Below are 21,442 nucleotides of genomic sequence, written 5' to 3'. Positions count from 1 at the left end.
CCATTACAATGCATGTCACTACAATGAAGGCATTACATTGCAAGACATTACAACGCATACCATCACAACGCATAGTACCCTTACACTATCCAACACTACTGTTACACTCACTGGAGTTAGAAAAGTAATGTTTACCCCTAAACTATCCAACACTTACACTACATTTGCACTCACTGGAGTTAGAATAGTAATTATTATTCCTACACTATCCAACACTTACTTTAAATGCGATATAATGCTATGCATTGTAATGGTATGCGCTGTAAATGTATAATGCAATGTAATGGAATGTGTTGTAAAGATAGTTTCTAAAAATGCATTGTACTGACATGCGATGTAAAAACATGCAATGTAATGGATGTTGCGATGTAAAACTGCATTCTAAAGGCATGTGTTGTAAAAGTATGCATTGTAATGTCATACAACCATTTCACGGTATTACTGTATGTGTGCACAAATGCTTTACACACTGCCTCTGAGAATGGCCTGTTTGCTCGTGCCAACCAACCAAGAGGTGAGCAAGGGTTATTTTAGAAGTGTATCCCCCTTGCCCTGACAAGGAAGATGGATCCCTACTTCGACAATGGTGCAAACCATTGCCAACTAGAGACCCCCATTTCTAACAGCCTGCAAATCCTGATTTATGATTCATCCAGCTCTATGATTCATCCAGCTCGATAGGCGGTGAGGGCTAGTAGGTGTGCGCACTGGTGTGTAAAACCGATTAGTCGATTAGGTAGTTCATCCACGCTCAACTTTCAATGGTCCCACAACCACTGGGCCACTAATCAACAAGTATTCATAACTTATCCTGATTTATTCTTTTTGTAGTTTTTTATGCATTTTTGTAGTTTTATGAGTAACTTAGGTTTGAAGGCGAATCATTCTGATTAGTGCCCCTAAACACACTAAAACTAACGTTCTTTTTGTAGACAAGATCTCTGTCATAGAACATTTTAACTATTTAGGAATTCCCTTTGATTTGACCAACAAGTGGGGCTTTTTATTGACTCTGAGAGCACCACAACTCTCTTGAGTGGTTGAAGCTCTTTTTTGTTTTGCTGCTTAGTTGAGTAATAAGTCTGCAAATCTAAATATAATCGGAGTATGGTGTTACTCCAATTTTGAGATTATTGAAAAGGTTGAAAACAATTTTCTTCAGAGGCTCCTCTGCATTTCCCCAGGTACTGCAACACATATTTGCCTTGTTGAGATTGGGCTGAATTATGTGGAGGACACTATAAGCCTTGCCCCTTGAATATTATGACTTAAGATCTGGCAAACACCGGAGGTGGGTTTTTCAAGACTAATTTTGAGAGATTGTCTGGCCCGGAATAACATGTCAGGCATCCAGGGCTTAGGTTCTTAGGTTAAGAATGGGAGTCTCTGAGCTTTTTTCTAATCTTGTGTTAGTGGAGGGGTTTGATAAGGCCCGGCTCAGGTCTCTATTTCTTTACCACTGAATGCCATGTTATAGTTCAGCGACTGCAATCAGTAGGGAATTCGTTTTTATGTTTTATATTTGCTTTCCCTCTACAATAAAGGAGGTTTCCATCTCTCCCAAATTGCTTCTGTGATAATCAGTCTCATCAAAGCACTACTCACTTTATGCTATTATGCACACTGTACAGAAAATGGTGTTTATGTTTTTTAGCTCCTATTCTTCAAACTGACAGTATCAAAATTTATAAAATGGGCATGCTTTATCTGTAACTGTTATTTATTAGATGTTCTTTAAAAGTGAGCAAAGGGTATGGAGTCTCCACCTAAGAACTGGCAGTTTTATGATATTTATTGCATCAGAACATGGTCTTATGTCTTATTGCAGAAAGATTTTTAAGTGTAGAGAATGTTTTTAGAGAATGATATGTGGATTCACCTGCTGATATTTCATTATTGTGAGCATGTTGGTGGGTTTAAAATGCTGCAATGAGAATTTTTAATTATAGTTAGGGAATTTTAATGTATTATATTATGTAATGTATGATTGTATTCAGTTATGTATTACTTTTATGGCAAATGTGCTGAATAAAGTTTATTGACTGACTAGTGGAAAAGTAACTTTTAAAAAAAATACCTTTTTGCTGCCTCAGTCAAACCTGGCTTAGAACTAGATCTGCCACTTATCAGATCTCATGAGGCCAACAGAAAGGGGGTGATTATGATGGTGAAATGACTGCCACCACAGGGCCTGTGGTGGCAACCACCACCTCTGCAGTGGCAGTCCTTCCGCCTTCAAACATATTTTTCCCTCCGCCAGATTACGATTGTGGTGGGTATCACGGCGGACTGGAAGTCCGTAATGATTGCCAGCCACCCGGATAGCAATCATTACGATTGCCGGCCGGGAGGAGCTGGGTAGTAATATGGTGGCGGTGCCTAGCTGGCACCACCAGCCATATTATGATGTGGGTCGTTCAAGGCAGCGCTGCTATGGAAATGCTAGTGGGGATTGGCTTTGGGGGCCCATTGCGAGCCCCTAGCGGATGGGGGGGTACGCTTGGGGGGTACCCATGGTACCCCCTGCAGTTCCCTGCACCAAGTGGCAGGCACCGCGTAGTGCCAGCCACGTGGTGCAGGGAAATGCTGTGCATGCCTTTTTACCATTGCGGACCATTGCGGACGGTGCTGCAGCCAACAGCACTGTCCCCAATGGTAAAAGGGCAGGATGCACCTGCCAGTATGGCGGGCGCATCCTAATTGAGCCGGTGGGACCGCCGCACGTCTGGCGGTCAGTCTCATCACCGTTGTGGTGGCGGTCAGACATCATATTGAGCCCCATAGTGTTTTTATATACATTTCTTTTTTAAGTTTTTATTATACAACCTCTTATAACAAGAATACATATGGACATATCTTTGAACTTTTTTCCAGAGGTGATACATTTAATTCACTCTATTACAGTCATATTTGAAATACAAGTCCAACACATAAATGTATGTATGTCACAACCCTTTCACATGTATTTCAAGGTGGATGTATGGTACATAGGTGTCAAGTAGTCGCCATGTCAGTATAGTGCTCTTCCCATCCCCTCCAGATGTATTTATTTTTGGGGGTGCAGCCCCTAGCTTCATAAAGTGGAATCTCAAGGATACAACACCTATCTACAACTCATTGCTACACTACAAGACCTAGAGTTGTTTGGTTATTCTAGCCTTGGGGAAGGTCTCTTTTCCCTAGTATCAAGGTAAGACTCAGGAATGTCTTCTCCACATTTGTGAAACCCTCGTCCTTTAGAGCATTAAGCAGAGCCAATTTAGAGTTTTGTTTTATCTGTCTATGCATGATGGTCAGTAGACTATGGAGGGTCCCCGACAAGAAGTACTATAGTGCTGGGCAGTTCCAAGTGGTTTGCGAAAGGACTTCTACTAAGGCCTGACACCTTATTCATTCCAGTCCCGATCCCCTAAGTCAATGCTCATACTTAATTGGATTTTATAACATTGTCTGACAAAAGAAAATAGCCTGGCCTCCGGACTTAGAAAGGCATGTGTGTTATTAACAGCTGGCTACATTTAGTAGGAGTTTTAGCATGGGGGGACAGCAACAGTTTGCAGAACAAAGGACAGCCATAGCACTACCTCTTTTGACTTTAGATGCCAAGTGGGGCTGCTCTCATTCAGTCCCAAGTCCTTTTAGAGACTTTGGCACCAATCACATCAGAAGAGAGAACCAGTTTGGAAAGAGGGGCGAAAACCCTCCACTAAATAGGGAAGTAGTTTTAGAGAGACACTCCTCGTGGAAGAAGGGCTCAGGCATCTTAGAGTTAGGGCTTCTGAGTAGTTTTACTGTAAAACAAAAAGGAAGAGCTGCAAAAGGAAGTGGGCATAGTTCAGTTAAATGGTATGACTGGGCAGGGAAAACTCTCAAATTACTGGCCAGCGCACAGGAGAGACTGGCACCACACTAGCACCTCCACAGAATATTCCCGGATGGGGGAAAAACATTCCTAAAGGCGAAGACTCTGCTGGAAGAAAGAAGGCCTCTGACTTTTGCCTGGCACTCAGAATCTAAAAGTATTCCCCAATGTGGGCTTTTTACCTGCTACTGGGACACAAAAAGAAGAAGAAACCTTGGACTCCACAGAAGCACAGATGACTATTTTTGATTTCACCCTGCACGAGCCCTGGCTGGAAAAAGACTTGGTGCTCAGAGGCCTGCCATGACTGGGGGTTGCAGGAATGCCCAGAAAGAACTTTCACAGAAATTGGAGATAAGTGGAACTTAGGCATCTTTGTCCACTTCCAGAGGTTGATGACAAGTTGTTGAAGCGTGACCAGGGAGGTCTCACCAGAGAACAATAGGTTCTTTCCATTTGGATCCTTTTGCTGCGATAAAGACAAGTTCAGCTAAATCTTGCAACCAAGATATCTGGCCTGGAGAAGTTCTGCTCAGCCACAGCTTCCAGCCATGTCCTTCTACAGTATATTGAGAACCGAAAAAAAATGCCATAGTCTAAAGCCAAATCCATCCCAGCAACAAAGACACCTCAGTACTATGAAGTCCAGCTTTATCCTACTGAGTGGCAAAACTAGAACCTACATAACAATGGGGTAACCCAGTAGGCCATAGGACCTGGGTACAGTGCGAAACCAAAAAGAGTTGGTCCTAACGAATAATCTCTAGATACTTTAATTAAATTAGTTTATCCTGACTCTACTCCAGGAGTCATACAACCCCAATACAAGGGAGATGAGAAAGTACCATTCCAAAGTCCAGGGAAGAGTATGTCACCATTACAACATGCAACCACAAAGATCACTTGAAGTTAATTAAAATTGTATTGAAGTTAAATACTCATATATGCATAATTATCGAATAGCCGTTGCTCTATTGTGCAGAATATAAGTGCTTGAAAAAAGTGCTTATGCATAGGTGAAAAAGAAATAAAAAATAATACAGCATAAATTTAGCAAATTGAAACACAATTATGTAGCGTCTGGCCTGTCTGACACCCTGTCTTTTTTTAATAAATCAAATTGCATCTATAATGTACGTGTTCAGTTTTTGAATCAGTACTGTCCTTCTGTGGATAGTTAGTCAGTCCAGGCTATAAGAATGGACTCAAGCTAGAAGAAGGCCAGTTATAACCTTAATAGCAGGTCTTCATCAGGACGGTTGGGAGCAAACTGGAATTGCAATTAGTACCATGAGGGGTTAAAACTTGTTACACAATGAAGGCCCACTGGCTCTTCATGTATTCAGGAATTATTATGCTCCTTGGCTTAATGTTATCAGCCTTAAACTGATGAATAGTTTTTTTCACCTACCAAGGTTAAATATTCATTCATTTATCAGAACGAGCCATCCGACTCAATCAGGCAATAGGCTCTTTGTGCCACAAAGTATCACTGAAACGTCTTGCGTCTCTTGAGCTCTAGGTACCAGTGAGTCATGAATTATTACTTCTGATTTCCCTTGACTTTTTCAAAGGGCTTTTTATGAGTTCATATCTTTGGTTCCTCTTATACATGGTAATGTTTTTGGTTGGTGTCTTGCCAGTCATTCATTTTTCTTTCTCATTTCCTAAAGTGGTTTGAGAATTTTATTACATTGTTTTCTTTCTTGTGAAATATTTGGTAATGCCTGAAATTAACGTGCATTGGTCTCGGGAATTGCAACTTGCTTGTAACATACCATACCATACCATACCTTACCATACCATCAGGGCCGGCTCTAGGGCGGTGTGATCGGTGCCAAAGCACTGGGTGCTGACTTAGGGTGGGGGCGTCATTTTCCCAAGTATATTATAATTTTAAGAGCACCTGCTGCCGCCTCCTGGCCTCCAGCAATTTTCAGGCATCAATTAAAATGTCAAGGGAACTCCGGTGATTAATCGTGTTCCTGGAAAGAGACTGGAGGTTTGTCTAGTGGTAGTTTTGACTCGTCCTAAGGTGGCGCAGAGGGTTAAATTGCCTGCTGCTAACAACGTGTACCATGCAGATAGAAAAGTGAATGTAATGTAAATAGGTCAGTGGGTTATTACTTCTATAAGAGATCTCTAGTTACTTGTCGTTTATAAGTCAAAATTCTATTATAGAACATTGAGCCAGGGACATCTAAAGGATTTTGGGGGCCCTGGATCAAACGTATTTTGGGGGCCCTTGTTTGGATTCGGTTTGAATTTATTAACCAAATTTAGTTCTTTCACTGCCTCTCTGGCCAGGTCACAGACAGTGCACAGTAGCAGTGTCTTAATTGTAAATACATTTTCCCTTGACACCTTTATTAAGACACTTGAAAATGCAGGACCTCCAGGAGGGTCAGATTGTGAAACCGCTTATAATCAATTACAGAATTGTATTATAACGGCCCTAGACAGCACTGCCCCTATCCGAACTCTAGCAAACACCAAGAGGGCAAGGAAATCTACCCCGTGGTTTACACATGAACTCCAGTCAGCTAAATCTGCATGCAAAAAACTTGAACGGGAATGGCGAACCAACTTTTGCCCAAAAATTAAAACTCTATATAAAAAAGCGCAAAAGGACTATAATAAAAAGATTCGAGTCACCAAAGCATCTCAGTACAAAAATCGCATTGTGGAAGCAGAAAACTCCTCGAAAGAGCTTTTTATGATCTTTAAAGAAATCTCAGTAATAACCACTGATAATACTTCCCACAGTGATTCGGTTGACACCTGTAACATAATCGCCAAATACTTTGCTGGTAAGATTACTGACATTTATGCCAACTTCTCGGGCAATCTGACATCTGGTCATGGCTTTGTTGAGAGTGAAGATGCCGCTCTCACAGAATCATGCCTACGAGTTTTTGCTGTCCCTCCTCCTGAAATATTAACGACAATCTGCAAACGCATTAAATCAGGTTCCCCCCGGGATCCTGCTCCTCCCAAGATACTTGGAGCAAGTCTAATTGTTCTGGAGCCTTATTTTAGACATGTGCTCCAAGTTTCCTTTGCCTCAGCCTGTCTGCCTGAAGAATGGAAGAAAGCTACTGTACTCCCTATAAAAAAAAAACCCAATGTTAGCCAGGACACCCTAGAAAACCTGCGACCCATCTCTCTGCTACCTTATCTAGCTAAAGTGGCGGAAAAAATAGCCAATAACCAACTCATGGTCCATCTTGAATCCCATAATGCCCTACACAGCTCGCAATCTTGTTTTAGGTCGGGCTACTCTACAGAGACAGCTCTCCTGAGAGCGACCGAAACTCTATGGAAAGGAGCAGATGAGGGTCAGACCATGGCACTTATTATGCTGGACCTCAGTGCCACGTTTGACACTGTAGCACATTCCATCCTGCTACAGTGTCTAAACAAGGCAGGGGTCACCAAGGCGGCACTGGGTTGGCTGAAAGCCTTTCTCACCGACCGCTGCTTCTAGGTTCAGAGAGGCACTCACCTCTCAGACAGCATAGCCTTAGAACAGGGGGTGCCTCAGGGCTCTGCCCTGAGTCCCACCTTGTTCAACCTCTATATGGCTCCGCTGGCAGAGGTGGTCCAATCGTACGGCGTAGAGCTAGTCTCCTACGCCGACGATACTCAACTTCTGATCTCCTTGTCCCAAGCTCCCACCTTAGCTGCTGACAACTTTAAAACCTGTATGAAAGATCTTGCAGATTGGATGACCCAACATTGCCTCAAACTTAACGGCTCCAAAACTGAGGTATTAGTAATAGGAGGTAAGGACACTAGCTGGACTAAAGACTGGTGGCCATCCTGTCTAGGGCCCCTACCCACTCCTTGTAGGGAAGCGAAGAACCTGGGTATTTGGGTGGATCCCAAACTCTCTTTCGACAGCCACGTACATAAAGTTGTAGGGAAATGTTTTGGGGTTATGAAAACCCTCAACCGCACCCTGGACCTCCTCCCTTTGGAGGCCAGACGCACCATGACTCAAGCCCTGGTAACCTCACGTATGGACTACGGCAATGTGCTTCTTCTAGCAACCTCTGAAAAAAACATCAGGAGACTGCAGGTGCTCCAAAATTCGGCAGCGCGTCTAGTTCTTAGACTACCTAGAAGAGCTCCCTCCAAATCTACCTTGGCCACTCTACACTGGTTGCTTATAAAAAAGAGAATTCTATTCAAAGCGCTCCTCATGTGCTATAGGATCATCTCGCACAAAGCACCGTCCTACTTGACAGATCTAGCCGTCCCCTACGAGCCTAATAGAACCCTTCGCTCCAGGGGAACAGGCCTTCTCAAGATCCCCCGAATAAAAAAAGCCAGAATGGGGGGTCGCTCCTTTCGTGCGCTGGCAACCAACAAATGGAACTCTCTTCCCACCAATATTAGGCTAGCGGACAATGAATCCACATTCAGAAAACTTCTGAAAACCTACCTATTCTCCCTTTAGCTCCTCCTCTTTTATCCACCTGTACTCTGACCCTTCTCCACAGCGCGGGGACACGCCGGGAGGCGTCACCAGGCGCTTTATAAACCCGTTTATTATTATTATTTATTATTTCCATCCAAGATTCTGAGATACACCAACAGCTGACTAATATTACTGCAAATAGTGTCTGTGAAATAAAATCTGTGACTTCCTTCCATTTCTAATATGTGAGGTCCTGTTCTAATCCTAAAGAATGGATGTTGCATGAAACGTAAATACAATGGGCCTCATTTATGAGGCTGTGGGTCACTTTTACGCCGCCGGTGCGTCAATTTTTGTCACGCACCAGTGGCGTAAAAAATGCGCCTTATTTGCACCGTATTTACAAAGTGACGCATCTAGGTAGATGCGTCACTTTGTAAAACCCTGCGCCACATTATACCTGCGCCAGGTATAATGTATGCAAGGGGGGGTGTATTGACGCAAGAAAGGTCGTAGAAGTGACGCCGCGAAATCTATGAGATTTCACTGCGTCACTTCTAGGACCGCGTTGCGTCAAAATCTTGCGCCTGCCTCACAGCAGGCGTAAGACGGACGGAGGCCCTTTCACATGGGGCTTGCCCCATGTGAAAGGACGCATGGCTGGAGTTGCGTCACTTTTGTGACACACTGCAGCAATGCGTCACTTTTGCTCTTACAGATACGTCAAAGTTATAGACGTATCTGTAAGTCCTTGCGCAATGATGCATCATATTGTAAATATGACGCATCATTGGGGTCGCAAGGAGGGCGCAATGAAAACTGACGCATCGTTGTTTTCTCGCAGCGATGCGTCACTTTTCATAAATGAGGCCCAATATTTTATGCAAACTGTCTGCAGCAGCCTCTCACACATCATGCACATTAAAAATAAATTAACTAAAAACTGAATTTAAAACAATCAAAAAAGTATTAAAGGTCATCAAGACAAGCCTCTGCAGAACTGAGCTGCCTCTACCAATGATCCTGCCCCTCTAGGGAAACTTAAGCTGGTAGCAGGTGTGGTCCTTCCTGTGATCTTAGACCTTATTAATACCTCACTCTCCTCGGGGGTAGTGCCCCCTATGTGGAAGGAAGCCATGGTAAAGGCTCTGTTAAAAAAAAAACAAGTCTTGATCCCTTAGACCTGGGAAATTATCGACCTATTTCACTGATCCCTGGAGTTAGTAAAATTACAGAAAAATACGTCTATCTAACATTATCATCTTACCTGGAGACTCATAATCTTCTCCATCAGACTCAGACCGGTTTCCGTCCACTACAGGGAACAGAAACGGCCCTACTTTAAGTAGTGGAAGAGTCAAGAAGGATAGTAGACACTGGTGGCACCGCGGTGGTCCTCCTTCTTGACCTCAGTACGGCCTTTGATACCGTAAACCCACAGATTTTGATCTACAGGCTCAGCAATTTAGGTATCACTGGAACTGCCCTGGCTTGGTTAAATTCTTTTCTGAATAACAGATCCTTCCAAGTTTTTAATAATCAATTACCTCCAAACGGACACCTCTCCGTTGTGGAGTGCCGCAGGGATCTTCCCTAAGCCCCACCTTGTTTAATGTTTATACTTGCACTCTTGCAGAGGCAGTTTTACCCTTTGGAGTCCATATAGTCACCTACGCGGGTGATACATAATTGGTGATTGGGCTCAATAAAGCGGAAAGTTCTCCTCTCTGCCTCCGCCTTTGCCTGGAAGAAATTGCAAGATGGATAAGCGAGTCTTTCCTAAAATTGAATGGGGGAAAGAGTGAAATTATGATCCTGTGTAACCAATCTCCCCATAATCTGACTGAAATATGGCCTATTTCCATGGGTCCGTCACCCACGCCTAAGACTCAATTAAAGAGTCTGGGTGACTGGATCGACCATGAACTCACATTTAAAACTCAGGCTCGGAAGACATCAGCCTCACGTTACGGGACCCTTAAAATGGTCTGGAAGGTTCTTCCTCTACTCCCTTTTCAGGCTAGAAAAATAACAGTCCAGGCCCTGGTGCTATCCAGGTTGGATTACGCAAATGCCCTCTACCTGGGTGCGTCTGTTGCTACTCTCTCCAAACTACAGACCACTCAAAATTGGGCAGCAAGACTTTTACTGGACATTCCCAAACATCACTCCGCCAGACCTGCCCTTAAATCACTTCACTGGTTGCCAGTTCAAGAGAGAGAGTTAAGTTCATAACCTTATGTATCGTTGATAAGTCTTTGTTTAAAACTGGGACCTTCATTCTTCAAGGTACCATCCAGCCTTATGAGCCCAATAGATCCCTTCGCTCCAAAACTAAGAACCTGGGCACCTTTCCTAGGATTAGGAAGGCCAGAAGCGGGGTCGATCTTTCTCATTTAACGCCGCCAGACTCTGGAACTCCCTTCCTTCCCATCTTCGCACAGAACCCAACCACCTCTCTTTTCGTAGATCTTTGAAAACATTTCTCTTTCCCAACAGTGGGCCCGATTCACAGAATGAACTTAAGACTCAATCCTAAACTTACTACTATTTTGGTATTCACAGAATGCACTTACTACTTTTGGCATTCACAGAATGTACTTACTACTTTTGGTATTCACAGAAGTTAGGATTTGTCTTAAGTTTGTCTTAAGACAAACTTAAGACAGACTTAAGACAGGCTTAAGACAAACTTAAGACAGACTTAAGACAGACTTAAGACAAACTTAAGAGAGACTTAAGACAGACTTAAGATAAAATCCTAACTTCTGTGAATACCAAAAGTAGTAAGTGTATACTGTGAATACCAAAATAGTAGTAAGTTTAGGATTGAGTCTTAAGTTCATTTTGTGAATCAGGCCCTGAGTGACACTGTCCCGCTGATACAGTAAGCACTGGGATGCCTCCGGGTAGCCATGCGCTACATAAATGTTTTTTACAATTACAATTACAATTACAATCAGGGAACCTGGGGGGCGTGGGCCAGGGCCCACTTTGCCCATGCCTTAAAACGTTTCTGCATTGAGCTATTAACTGTCATCAAAGAGTTGCATGCAAACTGCAAGGTATATGTTAAAGCTATATTTTTATTTTTGCCCAGTATTTCATTATCTTGATCTTGCCAAAAGGGCTTCATTTAGTTAGAAAACAATTCTTATTATTAAAGAGAACCCCTAATAACGATTATGTTTTACATTCTGAATTTGCACTTAACCAGAATAAGGAATCAAACTATATTGCCTACCAGTATCGATGACATGTCACTCCTACACCACACCTTGCACTACTGTCTGGTGTAATATTTCCTATACACTGATTTACACACATATGCTTGTCTCTGTGCAATGTGAGTGTGATGTAAAGTGCTCTGACACCTTACACTGGTATGAGTGGTGCTATAAAAGTAAATGAATCAGAGAGACAGTGGTTATAGAGAATTGATGTGCACTGTTAAAGGGTGCTAGTGAGGGAACCTGTGTCAGAGGTGGTCATTTGGGGGCACCAAAAGACATTGTCGCACACGGCGCCACCAGTGTTAAGACCGGCCCTGCATACCATACCATCCAGGGTGTTGGGCAGAGTTTCTCTGAGACTTGTGTTGACACCTTACCAGGGTGTTGTTTATTAAGTTGGTAAGGGTCCTCTTTCCCTGACATGTGGAAATAAAGTTCAATGCAAGCTTTACCCAGTCTGTTCATCTTGTGTATAGTGCAGCTTATCTTGAATGCAACCTTGGAGGGGAATCGGTTCTGTTCTATCAGATAGAAATGAGGCTCACCCTCTTATTCAGATCTTTGATGAGAAATGCTGCCCCATGTAGGATACCTTTCAAGGGAGCCAGTGTGGCACCATGGAGAATTAGGAACAGGTCATTGACTCCATCAGTTGCAAAAGGATTAAGACTTGGACTGTTGTTTTGAATTTAGTTTCTGGACAGAGAATTTCTCTTTCATCAGGAGTTAGATTTGCTACCAGGGGTGTGCAAAATTCACATAGTTTGCTTTCGCATAACCATATGACATTTTGGCAAAATTATGCAACATTATGCATAATTATTTAAAGTGCAAAATAATCATTCCACGCTATATTTTTGCATGAAATGCACATCGTGTCAATTTTTGGAACTAGAATGCATTTAAATAAACAGCTGCTCCCGTTCTGTTGCTTGCATGTTTTTGCAGTAAATGTTTATAGCGAACGGCACATTTTGCTGTACGTTTTTGCTATGAGTGGTGCATATTAAAACATAGTTGTATAATGGATCGATTTCTAGCAATTCGCGTAATGAGTGTAATGCAAAATTCACAAATTTATGAGAATTACCCTGGCATAATTAACATGTTGAACAGCCTAGTTTGTACCACACTGTCTTAGCTGATACCATACCCGTAAACTGTCCTAAAGCTATTTTCATCTGCAGAGAGGGTATCTCATTGCTAAACTATCAGTGTTTGACCAGTTTGACACAGTAGACCCACATATTGAAATACATAATGAGATATGGCATATCCCTCAAAATTGAGATCTCTCAACAACTCTTAATTACACATTTTTATTCATTCCAGCTATAGAATGCCCAGACCTTTCCAGGGAAAGACACTTAAACAATTGATCTTGCAGCCTTGATAATGTAATTTGAGTTCAGCGGGAGAGAGTAGTTTGTGACTTTTGTACAGTTTCGTATTTTAGACCAACTTGAGGGTGATCCTTTCCCAAAGAGCAACTTTCTAAAGGCTGAGAGCAAATCCAAAGGGCCTTCTCAGGCTAATATTTCATTAGAATACATCCCTTACTACTCCAAAAGTATCCTTAGCTGGCTTGAAGACTTATCAAGTATGGGTTAGCCCATGGGTTGTAGATTAAGATTTTGAGATTCACTATCAATGGAATTGAAAATGAATATTATATGAAGTTAATTGATTACTTCCCGAACTTATTACCTCCTCGAGCCCTCTTCTTTGCACTAACTATAATGGCATTGTGAGAGGGGCTGATTCACAGAACTAACTTAAGACAAAATCCTAAACTTACTACTTTTGGTATTCACAGAAGTTATGATTTTGTCTTAAGACAGACTTAAGACAGACTTAAGACAGAATCCTAACTTAAGTCTGTCTTAAGACAAAATCCTAACTTCTGTGAATACCAAAAGTAGTAAGTTTAGGATTTTGTCTTAAGTTAGTTCTGTGAATCGGGCCCAGAGAGTCTACTAAGGAAAGTAAGAGCAATATGGGAAGACATGAAATCAACATCCAAAATATTGGAAAGAGCATACTTCACACCTTTCTCACCATCTCCAGGGGAAATTGAAACTGTGGCAGCCAAACACATATACCCCATGTTTCGAAAACGTCTTGGAGTTGTGTTAAATCTCTGAAGCTCTTTAGGGCAAGCAGCCTTTGTTGCTGGGTTGGTATTGGCAGGAGTCATTTTTATAGCTGGTAAGCATGAATATTTGTTTTAAGACAGTTCATCAAAATGAGAGGTTCCTTGTTGGTGCTACAGTACACAGCCCAAAAAATATCGATTTCTTGCAATGCCGAATGATACTTCCATGGTATTGCTAAAGTTTTGCTCCTGCGACTTCCATAAGGGGCGGAAGGAAATACACTTTTACTTATTACTCTTCAACAAAGCTGGAATTCTATTGGCATGTTACATGAGAACAACCATAAATGAGAAAATATGATGATGTTTACTAATGGATGGGCACAAGTCAGAGGCAAGGTGGGGATGAACTGGAAATCGTTTTGTGCCATGGCTGTGTAATCTGGAAATCTCTAGCAGTTACAAAGAAATGCTTGGCTATAGCATGTTTGATTGGCTTGTGAAATTTCAATGATAAGCATCATTGATATTTGCAGCTCCTTGTCATGGCGTATGGTGCCAAATAATCTCTTTGATTTATGGAGCATTGTTGTGACCACCCAAGTGCGCAGAAGCTTTGACCTGTGGAAAGAGTCACTCGTTGGACCTTGATTTTCAAGCAATCGCTGTGATTTGCTTTCAGAATGTAAGTATGTACGTATGTATGAAGCAGGGTCTGGTGGCTCAGTGGACTAAAGCAGCCACTGCAGGGCCTGTGTTCGACCTCATGGTCACAGGTTCAAATCTAGGTGGGTCCACTCAGCCTTTCATCCATCTGAGGTCGATAAAATGAGAACCATTGAGTTGGGTAACAATAAACATCTGTTATTCAGAGCCAGGACGCCTACGGGTAATTGTGCGCTTTGCAAATACACATGTTATGTTATGTTATGTGGTATCTCTATAGCACAAAAGTAGTCATAGACTGCGGAGCGGTGAACAGGGTCAAAGGCAAGTATACAACAAAGTGATTTGAGAGGTGACTGGTTTGTGGACTGTTACTGCATCATGATGTATTGTTCTTCAAAGAGGTGTTTTTTCACATTGCAATGTTTGAATGGGTTGAGACTGCCACTGCAGTTGCAAAATGTTCAGTTACTATTACACGTGATTGAGGAAGGGGAATTCATGCTCATGGTACAGTGTGGGTCCAGGTTCAGCAGGCCACCAGGTGGAGTCCCACAGTGAGGTGTGCTTTACAAAGATTACTACTTCTATTTTGTCTATGTTGAGCTTGAGGCAATTGATTTTCATCTGTCTGGTGACTTCAGTCTGGCTGGCAGAGAAATTGGTCCCAGTTTTTGCATTTTGTTGGTGAGGGACAGTATGAGCATAGGATATGTAGGCATTTGTTTATCATATTTTCCATGACTTTTACTGGGGTGGGTCACAGGCAGATAGCCTAGAAGTTAGCGTCTTCTGATCTGCTGAGGGTTTCTTCAAGGGGGAGGATATACTGTGGTGTGTTTCCAGATAAAGCAGTATGAAGCTGTGATAATAGTCATTCAGGATTGGTAGATATCTGTCAGACCCTTACACCAGGGCAAAACCCTCTCTCAGTACATCTATCTCTTCTGTGGACAATTGCTTGGCTTTTATGGTACTGTCTGTCTCGTGAGACCCTCTCATTTATTTATTTGAGGAGTTTTATATAGTGCAAACATTACCCGTAAGTGTATCAGAGCGCTGTACAAAATAGTAGACCAGTTATACATACAGAGAGAAATGCAATAAGGTTTAAGCAAGCAGCGATACAGATACTATAAAACACTCGGCCTGGTAGAGTCTGGATCCGGAGTGCCCACAAGAATATAGACAAGCTGAGTAGTTTCAGAGCTACTATTAAAGAAATCGATTAAAAAGAAGAGAGTTTACTTCTTTTTTTAGAGGTTTAACCTGATTTCAGAAGGATATGTATTCCATATTCTTAGGGCTAGACCAGAGAATGAGCGTTTGTACATGTTCTTTTTGTTAAAGTTCTGTGATTTCAACGGTAGGAAGTTAGAGTTTCTTAAGGAATGACTACCATCAGACAGTTCATGTTTATTGGCCAGGTAGATGGGAGTATTGTTGTGAAGGACCTTGTATGTCACACAGGCTATCTTCAACTGGATCCTTCCTTCAAATGGGAGCCAGTTAGGTGTTTTAAGTTTGGTGTAATCTGATTGAATGTTCTGGTTCCCATGATGAGCTTAGCAGCTGAGTTCAATGTGGCCCTAAGCCTGCAAGAGTAGCACCCCCGTAATCAAATCGGGAGATGTCTAGGGATTGGGCTGCTAGCTTGGAGTCATCAGGGGGCAAAAAGGGTTTGCCTTTCCTTAGTGAGTTAAGTTGGTAATTGACTTCCCTGGTAGTTGCACTAACACGATCTTGCAAATTCAAATACTTGTCCAACATTATACGTAGTGACTAGTAGAGTCAATAATGTGGGAGGTGCAGGTGAAAGCTGTAAGTTGTTTGAGCCATTCTTTCATGGGGGCAGGGTGATTGTAGGGGGCTATCAAGATTTTTTTTTTTAAGTGTATTGAACATAAGGTGATTGCGGCTCAACTATTGTTGAGTTGAGAGTTTTAATATCTTCGGGTGAGGAAATGTTCAAGTACAATTGTGTGTCATCCACGTACATGTGGCAATGAAGTTAGAGTGCTTCAAAATGTCAGAACGAGGTTCCTTGAGCAAGTTGAATAAAGTGGACGAGAGCGTGGATCCTTGAGGCACTCCACTCGAAACCGGAGTAATGTCAGAAAGGGTTTGATTGACATAGATTCTTTGAGCTCTGTTATGTAGGAACAAGTCAAACCCGTTTAAAATGGGACCAGATGGCCCCATCCTTCTTTACAGCAAGTCAATCATGCTGTCATGTTTGACTGTATTGAACGCAGAGAATAGATCAAGAAGCATATCAGGCAAGGTTCATTCTGATCAAGCAACCTCAGGGCATCATGTTTACAATGTGTGTAGTAAGTTCCATTCTGAAGCCAGATTGGCATTGGTCAAGGAGCTGAAATGGCTCAATGTGGCAGGGGTACGCATTTCTGAAGTAACTTTGCTTATGTCGGCATGTTTGTAATTGGACAGAAATTGTTGAGTTACGACAGGTCCGCATTAGGTTATTTTAGGATGGGGTCACTTGACATATCTTTAGGCAATCAGGAATCATGCCCTGAGAGGGGGAGATGCAATAACAATCTTAGTCTGAAGGGTATGGAGCATCTATGCTCCTTGATGGGGTGATAGGCAAAGGATCATTGAAGTGGTTGGATGGTTTAATTGATATTAATATTTTGAGTATATCAGCTTAATCTGGGAGTTAGCAGGCATTCCTCGTGGTATTGTTTTTTGTAGTATAACCAGTAAAAGGGGATCTCATGGGGTGCATCACTGAGAGGAGACTTGGCTGTACCTGTCTTGGTAGATGCTGGAATGCAAGTAGTAGTTCTGAGGAAATCTTCCTAGTCTTTCCAATGAAATAGGGGAAGAATTCCTCTCCACTAGGCTGTAAACCATTATCTGCCAAATGCCGGTTAGATTTGCAGCTTGCTTGTTGTTTGACAATTTTGAATAGTATTTTGGGCCTTATTTGTTTCATTATCACGATGCACCCTAAAGTATTCTGCTTTTGAACTATGAACGTGTTTATTGTAGGAGCTTCTAGTTGACCTCAATTGCTGGAGGTGTGCTACGGTAGGAAAGATTCTCCATGATCTCTCAGAAAGCCTTTAGTCTTAACATCAGGGAAAAGTGCAAATGAAATATGACTTTTTAAAGAACCCAGTTGATGCTTCACTTACATAACATAAGGACATACATACAAGCTGTCTTCAAAGCCTGATACAACCGCTCGTGCTAGATGCGTCCAACCTAAACCTTAATGCAGCCCTTAATGTATAGGAGAACTCTATAGAGCCTGTTACCACTTAGGGACCTAAAATAAAAAAGGGTTCCTGTCAATGGGAATCTTGGGCATCTAAAAGCATCCAAACTCGAGAGAACAAGAACACCAACTGGCTTGGGACATCGCAGAAGGTGTTGGACAAGGCCCCGGCAGGGGTGGTTAATACATCAATCATCATAGCACTTCCCAAAAGTAGCAGGGAGCCAAACATAGCCCTCAAATCAGACAAGGACTTCCAGGTCGCAGACGAGGTGCATCACTACACCTGTCACAATACTAATAGACCCAAGACCAAAATCAATGGCCTGATTGAAGGGACCTTACCCTAAAAGATAGGGCTGTTTCCATAACAGGCCAGGACATCACTACAGCATCCTTGGAAAAAGAGGCCCAACTAGACAAGGTCTTTTTATCAACCCAGGGGGAGCCCCAGGTGGAGGAGGCCGCACTGCCGGGCCAATGTCTTGCTAAGGCCGACTCCCCCTATTGGTTACCTCTGACATTTTCATACAAGCCAATACTACACACAGTCAATACCCCAGTCACAAAGAAAAGAAAGTAACACTAGGGAGATTCTGCTTTATTCATTTCAATCTGTAGTTAATGCCTTAACATATCAATCAAGCAAGCTTGATACCCAGGTGGATCTTCTTAATACAATGTCTCTTTATATTACTGCAATTGACTAAAAAATCAGAGCCCTCAACTCGCTTGTTCAGAGGGTACAATCTGATACCCAGTGTGTTTCCAGCTGTGCCTATAGCCCAATTTTAGATAAACTGACATTGCCCCCAGAAATGCTAGAAACTGTGCTTGCAGAGATCAAGGGGCAGCTAACAGGCTAACGGCATAACGACCCCTCCAATGCGAATTAATCCTGACAGCAGGGCCACCAGAAACAAAGTTTTCCTCAGAAAGTCATCTGAAGCTGGAAAGCTCTTTAGGGTGACAACCAGTGCGGAGATGGAACAGGAGGGGACAGGAGCTGAGAGGTCATCAACAAGTGGTCAGATTACCAATCATGACCACCGTACTCATCTTTCACCTCACCCATTAGACTTGGAGAAATGTGGCTCACTGGTTAGAGCGGCAGTCCCTGGTGCAGAGGTCTGGCCCGGGACCAGGGTTCAATTCCCGCCTCGGCTGATCTCGGTGGTTCTTGGGCTCATAATTCCTCGGACCTGATTTCTCGCCTCGGTGCCTACTCTGAACATGAGTCCCACGCTGCATCTCTGGGCAATAGCTTGCTTAGTCTCCACAACGGCCCCCAACAGCGTTGGGGATGCCTGGTTGCACCCCGGGGATGCCCAGGAGTGGACATTTCACGGGGAAAAGCCAGGATGGGTTCCCTAGTGGTATGAGTACAGCGCCAGGATACACTGGTTTCCGGGGTAATAGAGCGCTTTACAAATACGTTTACATTTACATTCATCGAACTGGGAGGGGGAGTACCAGCTGTATATACAGTGACGACATGTTCATCACAAGGGGAACTGGCCCGGCTTTCAAAAAGACAGCGTAAAAGACTCAGGAAAACTCAGACCAAAAAGGTTAATCCATGTCCAGGCAACCATACTCCAGACAACTTGGGCAAGTCTTCTCTATTTGTTTAGCAAAGGCTACAAAGTCAGTTCTCACTCCCGATAACAAACAAGAAGACTCCATGGAGGAGCCATGCATTGACAATAAGGAGGTTAACATGGTTATCAATCAAGCCAAAGCACATACTCTGAGGAAGGTAAAAGAACCCCTGCAACAATTGGACCAGGATCACCGGCAGCCAGACCTCCCCCAGCTGGGTAAGAAGGGGTCAGCTACATCAGGGTCTGACATCAGGGTCTGACTAAGATAATTACCGACCCAGTCCAAACAACCAGGCCGGTACCGTACCATGTATCATAAACATGGAAAGCAAGACATGGGCCCTCCCCCCAAAATGTGGAATCAAACTAACCACCATTGAAAAGTCTATTTTCCCTGAAGATGAAAAGGAAAAAAATGCAAATACGGCTTCTCGAGTTAGATAGCGCAGTGTCACAACAGTGTTCGCAAACATCAGTGCAGGGGCCTATTGTGAAACAGGCAGTTGAACTCAAAGCTCAGTCAAGTTTAAGAGCAATGTTGTCTCACATCTGTCCACCTAACAACCTCTGCAAAGTAACATTGTTCCCAAAGTAGAAGTCAAGGGGTCATTTTGACAAAATAAACAGAGGGACAATGTTACATATGGCCAAAGAAATACAGGGGTCGATTCACAGAACTAACGTAAGACAAAATCCTAAACTTACTGCTTTTGGTATTCACAGAAGTTAGGATTTTGTCTTAAGACAGACTTAAGACAGACTTAAGTTAGGATTCTGTCTTAAGTCTGTCATAAGTCTGTCTTAAGTCTGTCTTAAGACAAAATCCTAACTTCTGTGAATACCAAAAGTAGTAAGTTTAGGATTTTGTCTTAAGTTAGTTCTGTAAATCAGCCCCTCCGTCATCTGATATCCATTCAGTCACCTTTTTAAATGCACCAACATGGGGTGGCGAAGAACCGATGCCAATTACCTGGGCAAATGCCATGTTAGTCGACCAAGTGTGGCCAGAAAAGGAGGAATTTGCAAACTGGGGAATGGAAATGTCACAAAAAAAGAAAGAAGCTTACCCACAGTTTGTCCACCCGGAAGGTTTTGGGGCCCATGCCTGGGTAGAAGGTGAAGGAGAAGGACAGGGCTTTCATGGAAAGAACACAAGTTTACAAAATCCTATAAATGATTGACATTCAGCGGCAACTTCAATTCTAAAAGGGACAAGGAATCAATAAATGTCATTGTGTAGTGCCACCATATTTATCTCGGAAGGGAACAGCTCTGATAAACGTTCAGCAAGCCAAGCCCCTTACCAAAATTCTGATTGGTCTTGGCTTCCGGGTGTACTGCTTTCCTGTCCACACAAAAAGCACACAATTGATAGATATATTCTTTGCTAGCGGCCAAAACCAGAATATCGTTGCTGTTTGTGCATGGAACATTGAGGGGTTTCCTAGGAAGAAAGACGATAAGTATTTCTTATCCTTCATCAGAAGATTTCACATAGTGCTGCCGCAAGAGACATGGGCGCAAGAAGAAATTGAACTCCCAACAAATGTATGCTTTAGTAAACCAGCAAGGAAAACAAAATCAATGGGGCCTGCTGCAGGAGGTCTGGCCCTGTCGGTATCGGTGGTCCTTAACATCAGAATAGAAGAAGTCAATATTGACATTCCTAACCGACAGGCGATAAAGGCTCGGTCCAATAACCCATTGAACGTGTCCCCTCTGTTGATTATAAATGTTTACATTCATCCCCACCCAATTAGGAAAAAGGAAACAATCAAAAGTATACTTTTTTTGAGTTGAGTTTCATATCATCCCAATGTTCATCTAACCCAGCGCCTCTAATTCTCTTGTCTGGGGATTTTAATATGAACTTACTTCAGGTTGACTAGGGATCAAATAACGGATATAACCGATCATATTTGGCATATTCCTCATATTCAAGCCTTTAAACAATGGCCAGACACAATGGGGAAGGAAGTGGTGAGCAACCTGGAGCATTTGGGCCTCTGAGTATTGAATGGTAGAGTGTCTCTGGAAATTCCAGCACAGTCATCACACCACTCAGTAAAATCCCATGTAGTTAGACTACTTCTTTGTATCGCTCCCCCTATTTTACATGGTCACAAACTACGGGCTGGGCAATAGGTTGGAAAGCGACCACCAGCGGCAAATGATCACTTTCAAATCAAATATTTTAATGCATGAACAAACTGCCCCAGAAATAGGCTATGCTACGGTGTCAAAGTATAAAAAAACTACAGTGGCCGGTTACTTGCACTGAGAAAGTTGAACTTCAAGCTAGAGACTTGTGG

General features: G+C 42.7%; 1 protein-coding gene across 1 annotated transcript in view; it reads left to right on the top strand.

Moving 5' to 3' along the window:
• The window catches only part of LOC147747091 (uncharacterized), a 300,843-nt gene that overhangs the window by 103,508 nt on the left and 175,893 nt on the right, over window positions 1-21,442 (top strand). The gene's annotated exons all lie outside the window — the stretch shown is intronic.

This window comes from Lissotriton vulgaris, chromosome 1_1, assembly GCF_964263255.1.
Source record: "Lissotriton vulgaris chromosome 1_1, aLisVul1.2, whole genome shotgun sequence".
Taxonomy (NCBI): Eukaryota; Metazoa; Chordata; class Amphibia; order Caudata; family Salamandridae; genus Lissotriton; species Lissotriton vulgaris.
The sequence above is the reverse complement of the archived record's forward strand: the minus strand, read 5'-3'. Positions and strand labels throughout refer to the sequence as shown.